Raw genomic sequence first — 8,689 nt, forward strand, 5'->3', positions numbered from 1 at the left:
AAAATCATCTTTTTGCGAATTGTAAATCAAATGCCCTTCAGTGCCCGGTAAGAATTCTCTCCAGCTAAAAGTGCAGCTGGTTTATTTGGAATCTCTAGCTTTCGGAGCGCAGCTCCTTCATCACACACACTGAGCATTCACCACATTTTTCTGTCTTTCAATGAACGCAATCGATATCTCATCAATTCCCCGGTATCCTGAGTCTCTGACACTGATTTCCACAGTACACTGCTTTAATTCTTATTTTTTCAATGTGAAATTAAGCTGTTTGTTCCATGTGAAGGATTTACACTTATACCCTTCGGGGATGATGGTGACGTAGTGGTAAAATCAGTGGAGCATGAATCCCGTGGCTCAGGCGCACAGGTCCCGATCCCACCACAGTCGAGAACTGAAACGGAAGTGAAAGCTCGTCTCAGTAATGAAGCTTGTTTTCTGATTGTCATGAAAACTCATCTGGACCTTTTGCAGAAGGAAATCTGCCATCCTTCCGCTTTCTGGCCTCCATTGGACTCCAAACCCAAGTCAATGTGATTGACTCTTAACTGCCCTCTGAAATGGCCCAGCAAAATACGCAGTTCAGTGGGAAATAGGGGTGAACAACAAATGCTGGCATTGACAATGAAATATATATTGCATTCGCAGCATTTTATGACATGATTAATTCTCATTTTGTTTCATTTCATGTCAAATAGGGTGACATATTCTGGTGTCTCATTATTTAAAACCGCAGCCCTTTAACTGTTCAAACAGGGAAGGTTCAGTCAGAGAAAAGTGATCCACTGTGATCCCAAACAAGGTATTGTAGTTGCTGCAAATCCCACCTCAAAACAGAAAATGTTAGAAGCACTCATCGGCTTCAACAGCTTCTGTGGAGAGGGAAAGAGAGTGAATGATTCAGGTTGCTGACCTTTGACCCTAACTGGAAGAAATTTGTCATTTAATGGTTTTCAAACAAGTACAGAATCAAGGAAAATAGAGAGGGAGAGGAGGAAAGGACAAACGGTCTTTTGATCGGATGGAAGGCTGGAGTGATTGAATTACAATGGAGATGATTATTATTCCCACTGACACAATCGCGCCGATCTGGGTTTGAATCTCACAACAAATGAGAACAAAACCTCTCGCTGAGTTCAGCGCGAAACTCCCGCCTTCCAGTGAACTGCAGGCAGTTTTCAGTCACAAACCCACAACTCTGAGATAAACAACGCAGAAAGTAGAAAGACTCAGTTTGAGCGGTGATGCTTCTGGAGGAACGGAGATCGGGAATTCACCCAAGAATGGGGCAAAGTTTATAACGATGACGCCCAACGTGGGGCTCGAACCCACGGTCCTGCGATTAAGAGTCTTATGCTCTACCGACTGAGCTCGCCAGGCACATGGATCAGGTTGGTTTCCATAACCTAAAATGTATGGAGACAAATGTTGTTTTTCCAACTGGTGTCGATACTTGCCCTGATTTCAAAGTTTACAATGAATTTAAGACTTACCTGGATAGTCGCATGAGCAGCCTGGGAATGGAGGGATACAAACGATTGGTCTAGTTGGACCAAGGAGCGGCACAGGCTTGGAGGGCCGAAGGGCCTGTTTCCTGTGCTGTACTGTTCTTTGTTCTTTGTTCTTTGAATCGACCTACAGAACCCCCAAGGTTCCTATCCCTTCCTCTCAATCATCAATTACATCATTCACATCTTCCAATGCTTCGCTTCACCTCTCCCAAACATTCCGAACTCCTCTTACACAATTCACCTTTTTTTGTTCATAATAAACTAGCCTGGGGTGGGCGGAACAGCCTCTCAGCATGGACACTGTCAAACTGTTTTCTAGTTTCAGACTTTTCAATAAGATCACCTCTGATTATTCTAAACTCCAGAGCGAACAGACTCACCCCGCTGAATCTCTCCTCCCAGGAGAAACGCAGAAATCAACTCAGTGAACCTCGGATGCACAGAGACAGCGAATGAATGAAGACTGCAAGGATCAAAATCGGTCAACGTAATAAAAACGCAGTCAGAGACACTGACAGATTCTGAGGGAGATATATAGAGACAATGAAAAACAGAAATAGCGAGTGAGGTACACATCCACAACCCATGAATGAATAACAATATACACACAGCCAGCTGCCTGAACCAACAAACATGGGGTCCTCTAAAATGGTGACCAGAGATCAAGTGAATGGCCACAAGCATATTCACCTTTTAATGTCTTGATTTTCCTGTGTGAGTGTTGTGTTGATAGATTGCCTGCTCTCTGTGCTCAGGTTCTCAAACCAAATCCCACGTAAACCAATCCCACCGTTTGCACTGCAAATACATTTACAAAACCTTTGACTTTTCCAATACGAAATGACAGCTGAATGAGACCTCTTGCTTGGCCTTTGAACCCAGGACCTCTCGCAAGTTGGTGATGTTAACACCCTCAGCCCGAATCATACCCCTCGTCCACCGAGCCGCTGCTGGGGAAGTTGTTCAATGAAAATATTTCCATTGCCATTCAAAGCTACTCAGACTTCTGCAGTGAAAGGTGGAAATGCTGGAAAACAAATCTCATATTTTAGCTCCATAATCTTTGATTACCACGGGGAATGGTTAGAAATGTAGGAAGTTTTAAAGAAGTGTTATCCAGCAGCATAACAAGAGGGGAGGCCTCTGGCCGGGTGTAAATCAGGAGAGATTAAATGGGGGAAACAAAGAATTTTAAAGTAATTACACCACAGAATGGGGCCATTCCTAAGTCCTTTACATGACTCAGTTGTGTTGTGGATGAAGGGGAACCTGTGGATGTAATTGGAGCCACAGTAATGAGTTGGTGGGTTTTGAAAATTGAAAGTTACACTTAGGAAATAGAATTAGGAGCAGAAGTGGGCAAATTCAGCGCTTCGAGACTGAACCGTCATGCAATCAGTTCATGACTGATCTCTCCCTGTTCTCAAATCCACCTCCCTGTCTGTTCCAATATCCCCTCATCCCTTTTATTATCAGGAATATATCTGTCTCTTTCTTGAAGCCATTTCATGATTCAGACTCCATCGCGCTATGGGGAAATGCATTCCAAAAATTCACGACCCTCTGCGAGAAGTAGTTCCTCCTCATCTTAGTTTTAAATCTACCGCCTCTCAACCTATACATTTGAGCTGTTCTTCTCGATTGCCCCATGAGAAGAAACATTTCGTCGACGTTCAATCTATCAATTCTTTTTAGAATTTCATATACCCCGATCACTTGTGAGGCACGACTTGCCCTTCACAGATTCGTGAAGGGCAAGTCGTGCCTCACAAATTTGATCGAATTTTTTGAGGAGGTAACTAAGTGTGTTGATGAAGGTAGGGCACTTGATGTCATATACATGGATTTTAGTAAGGCGTTTGATAAGGTCCCCCATGGTCCGCTTATGATGAAAGTGAGGAGGTGTGGGATAGAGGGAAAGTTGGCCGATTGGATAGGTAACTGGCTGTCTGATCGAAGACAGAGGGTGGTGGTGGATGGAAATGTTTCGGATTGGAGGCAGGTTGCCAGCGGAGTGCCACAGGGATCAGTGCTTGGTCCTCTACTCTTTGTGATTTTTATTAATAACTTAGAGGAGGGGGCTGAAGGGTGCATCAGTAAATTTGCTGATGACACCAAGAATGGTGGAGTAGTGGATGAAATCATAGAAATCATAGAAACCCTACAGTGCAGAAAGAGGCCATTCGGCTCATCGAGTCTGCACCGACCACAATCCCACCCAGGCCCCACTCCTCTATCCCTACACGTTTACCCGCTAAGGTGTTGTAGGCTGCAAAGAGACATAGATAGGATGTAAAGTGGGCTGAAAAATGGCAAATGGAGTTTAACCCTGATAAATGTGAGGTGATTCATTTTGGTAGGACAAATTTAAATGTGGATTACAGGTTCAAAGGTAGGGTTCTGAAGACTGTGGAGGAACAGAGAGATCTTGGGGTCCATATCCACAGATCTCTAAAGGTTGCCACTCGAGTGGATAGAGCTGTGAAGAAGGCCTATAGTGTGTTAGCTTTTATTAACAGGAGGTTGGAGTTTAAGAGCCATGGGGTCATGCTGAAACTGTACAGGACCTTGGTGAGACCACACTTGGAATATTGTGTGCAGTTCTGGTCTCCTCACTATAAGAAGGATGTGGAAGCGCTGGAAAGAGTGCAGAGGAGATTTACCAGGATGCTGCCTGGTTTGGAGGGTAGGTCTTATGAGGAAAGGTTGAGGGAGCTAGGGCTGTTCTCTCTGGAGCGGAGGAGGCTGAGGGGAGACCTAATAGAGGATTATATAATGATGAAGGGGATAGATAGAGTGAACGTTCAAAGACTATTTCCTCGGGTGGATGGAGCTATTACAAGGGGGCATAACTATAGGGTTCGTGGTGGGAGATATAGGAAGGATATCAGAGGTAGGTTCTTTACGCAGAGAGTGGTTGGGGTGTGGAATGGACTGCCTGCAGTGATAGTGGAGTCAGACACTTTAGGAACATTTAAGCGGTTATTGGATAGGCACAATGAGCACACCAGGATGATAGGGAATGGGATAGCTTGATCTTGGTTTCAGATAAAGCTCGGCACAACGTCGTGGGCCGAAGGACCTGTTCTGTGCTGTACTGTTCTAATTTCTAGTTCTAAAAACTCCAGCATGTTGTGGGACTATTTTACCTCAGTGTCGATTTCATGTCCCAGCGAACTCAATCGGTGTTGTCATTAGCTGAAGCAGTCCATGTTCCATCCAAACTGGACATATTAAGTGATGTACGGTAAGTCAATTTGAAAAACACATTTCACCCGTGACCCTGGTTGTCCAGGGAGTTGTGTTCAGTCCCACCCCAGTGTTGTTTGGTTTCAATTCCCGCTCAGGAAACAATTATTTATTGCTCACGGCAAACTATTAAAAATAACCTGATTTGCTATCTGATCAAAAGCAGATCTACTAAAATCAGCCGAGTGAGGTTTGCAAGTCTCCATCACAGCTGGAAATGTCACATGTGCAACAGGTCAAGAACAAATATAGGAGCAGAAAGACAATGATAGGCTGCAAAGCGCTGACGATAGAGATGGTGATGTAAGGTAACATCTGGAAGGTAAATCGGTCAGATTTTAGCGTTCACACTGAATTATTAAACCTTTCCCTCACTCTGCACCGACAATGTTTGAAAACGTTTCTGCCCAGTTTTGAACCGTCGGAAGCGAAAGTAATAACTGTGCGTGAAATGTCTGTTGTCTGTTATAATGGACTGAATATATCACTGTGGTGGAAACAGAAGGTGCCATTTTGCGATAGAGACTTACTTGTGGTGAATCATCCAAACCATAAAATCAAATGTCAGTTATTGCCTGGTGGAACATATAAAACACAATCTTTCCTCGTGTCCTGAGGTGAAGACTGAGCAAATCCAACAGGAGGTTTTCATGTCATATCTGGCAGTATATTGGGAACCAGACAAGGTTAAGGACAGTTTAAATGGTGCTGGTCCTTCACTGCAGCTGATTCTGTTTCTGACTGGATGTGATTTCTGTTTGTTCGACAGTTCAGGATGAATTGATTCAGTGAAGGAGCAGGCTCAAACCGACTGATGGCCTTTCTCAGCTCCTTTGTTGCTACTAAATTTCATTAACGTTTTTAGTAAAGAGCAGGATGGTTATGGGGTAGCGTGACGGAGCAGTTTGAACCAGTCGTTAAGTTCAGTTTCTGTATAAGCTGTGGGTTCAAATCCAGCCGTTGCTAGAGTGGGTTTAACTTTTGGTCTGTGCAGCTGAAATCGAGCAGTTCAGATTGAATGCAGGAGTTTTTGCCGTGTCGTTTTTGGCAGGAAGAAAGCGGAGACACTGACCAATGTAAACAGTTGTTGAGGTAAAGAAGCGCACGTGGAAGGAGTGGAGCAAATTATTGTAGATGCTGGAATCGGAAACAAAAAGGGAAAATGCTGGAAAATCTCATCAAGTCTGGCAGCATCAGTTATGAGAGAAGAGAGCTGATGTTTCGAGTCCAGATCACCCTTTGTCAAAACTGGAAGGAATTGAGTTGCTCCGACAGAGAATACAAACGGGAACACAGGCTGAATGGCTATCTGCCGATATAACCACAGGATTGCAAACATTGAGACTGCAGTCCCGGCCCAGGGGTAGATTGGGATTTTTTAACTGAGGCTCAAATCCTGTCATGTCCGCTTCCCGTCGTTCCTTATTTTTATTGAAAGTTATTGGAAATGAAGCAATGGGTACAGAGATGATCAACTCACTGAAAATCTCTCACATCAGCGTCTCTGAGGGTCTCGTGACCAGAATCGGCGCCGTGACGTCGTTTCAATCCCCAGTCACGGAGTGAATAACTTTTTGTTCAATTCTTCATTTAATGAAAACACGCCTCAGAGCGTCTGTGAAGGGAGCAATGTCTAAATCTTCCAGCTGAATGAACTTGCATCGGAGTTGGAAAAGTCAGAGATGCAAGTCTAGGATGCCACCGGGACTTGATGGATTGAGTTATAAGGAGAGGCTGGATAGACTGGGACATTTTTCCTCTGGAGCGTCGGAGGCTGAGGGGTGATCTTATAGAGGTCTATAAAATAATGAGGGGCACAGATCAACTAGATAGTCAATATATTTTCCCAAAGGTAGGGGAGTCTAAAACTAGAGGGCATAGGTTTAAGGTGAAAGGGGAGAGATACAATAGCGTCCGGAGGGGCAATTTTTCACACAGAGGGTGGTGAGTGTCTGGAACAAGCTGCCAGAGGTAGTAGGAGAGGCGGATACAATTTTGTCTTTTAAAAGGCATTTAGATAGTCACATGGGTACGATGGGTATAGAGGGATATGGGCCAAATGCGAGCAATTGGGATTAGGTTAGGGGTTTTGAAAAAAAAGGCGGCATGGACAAGTTGTGCCGAAGGGCCTGTTTCCATGTTGTTCACCTCTATGACTCTATGACTCCATGTAACAACAACGAACAACTCTGAAGAAGAATCACATAACAAGCACAACATACATGTCAGATACACACACAGCACACATGTCAAATCATGTCATTTTCAAGTTGCGTCTTTTAATTTCCTGCTCTCCACCAAATCAAACTCTCCACCAGATCAAAAATCTCCGACCTCAAACACTATGCTGTTCCTCAATCCACTGATAATGCTGCACGTAATGTGAGCGATTTGCAGCGCTTGGATCCGTAGCTCAGTGGTTAGAGAACTGGCCTTGTAAACCAGGGATCGTGTGTTCAGTTTTCATGTCGACCAAGCTTAGTTGAAAGAAGCTGTCGGGTCGAGTCCAACAGACTGCGAGACAAAACAGGAAGCTTTTATGAGTGAAGGGGCAGATCAGGCGCCAACTTGAAAAGCGAAAAGATTTTCTTCGTAAAAAAAACAGAAAGAGTAGAATATATTTGACGAGCTGAAAAATATTAATGTTGATATTAAGAATGGAATAGATTCGTTTGTCCAAGGAATGCATGACGTTAGCATGTAGGTGCAGCAGATAATTGGAAGGGACATTACATTTTGGTCTTTATTGCCGGCAGACTGGAGTCCAAGAATAACGAGGTGTTTCTGCTGTTGCACAGGGTTAGTTGAGACCACATGTTGAATATTCTGTGCAGATGTGATAGTCGAATTAAAAAAGGGATGTGCTTGCATTGGAAACGGTAAAGAGAAGATTCACCAGATTGCTCCCTGGGGTGAGGGAGTTGTCCTGTGATGGAATTCTCTGGAGTTTAGAAGAATGAGAGGCGATCTCATTGAACCCCTGCAGCTCTGATTTGGTTTGATAGGATAGAGGCTGAGAGATTGTTTTTTTTTCTGCTGGTCGGGGAATCTAACCCACTGTGGCACAGATAAGGTGCTGATCATTTTGGGCTAAGACAAGGAGAACTTACTTTACTCAAAGGGCTGAGAATCCTTGGCATTCTCTGTACCTGACAGTTATGTATGCCCCATTATCGAGCCCATTTAAGGTTGGGATGAACAGGTTTCTGGTCTCTTGGGGAATTCAGGGATAAGGGGAGATGGTGGAAAAACTGAGTTGTAGCCCAAGATCAATCAAGATGGTATTGAATAGCGGAACAGTCCCGATGGACTGAGTGGTCTGCTTCTTCTCCTATTATTCATGATATAATAAAAGCAGAAAGTGCTGAAAGTTCTCAACAGGACTTGCAACAAATGTGGAGCAAGATATAGAATTAAGTTTCCGAGTCCAATATGACTCTTTGCAAACCAGTAACTGATTGCGAGTTCCAGCAATTAGCACAGCATCGAGAATGGGAATTGAATTGGATCCAGGCAGTGAAAGCCCTGAATTTAAACTGCTGCAGGATTTCTGTTGGAAAATTGTTCAGGAAAGTTGCTGCAACTGAAAGGGAGGAGGTTTGAGAGCATTCTGCGCCAAATCGACCTCCTCTATTACTGTTTCAACTTATGTTCCCAATATTGATATACTTTGTGTCCTTCTGCATCAGGGAAATACTGTCCAAACTTTGCCAGTCTTGCTGATATTCACTAAGTTGTCATACAAATCGATCGATGAATTATGATTTCAATTAAAACGAGGTATATTAGATCATGCTGCTGTATATTTCCAACCTATTAGAAATCTGGGACTCACAGTAACTGATAGAAATTGATGCTGTAGTTGTAGATATAGAACTGGAACGCACCATCACACCGAGTGAATCCACTGTCTGTTTAAATGTTGATCAGTG

At 43.8% G+C, this 8,689-nt stretch overlaps 1 non-coding gene across 1 annotated transcript; it reads right to left on the reverse strand.

Annotated features, from left to right (window-relative positions):
- Positions 1-1,304: 1,304 nt before the first annotated feature.
- On the reverse strand, positions 1,305-1,377 carry trnak-cuu (transfer RNA lysine (anticodon CUU)). Its single transcript has one exon. It is a non-coding gene; the product is annotated as a tRNA-Lys (tRNA).
- Positions 1,378-8,689: the final 7,312 nt, after the last annotated feature.

This window comes from Mustelus asterias, unplaced genomic scaffold, assembly GCF_964213995.1.
Source record: "Mustelus asterias unplaced genomic scaffold, sMusAst1.hap1.1 HAP1_SCAFFOLD_837, whole genome shotgun sequence".
Taxonomy (NCBI): Eukaryota; Metazoa; Chordata; class Chondrichthyes; order Carcharhiniformes; family Triakidae; genus Mustelus; species Mustelus asterias.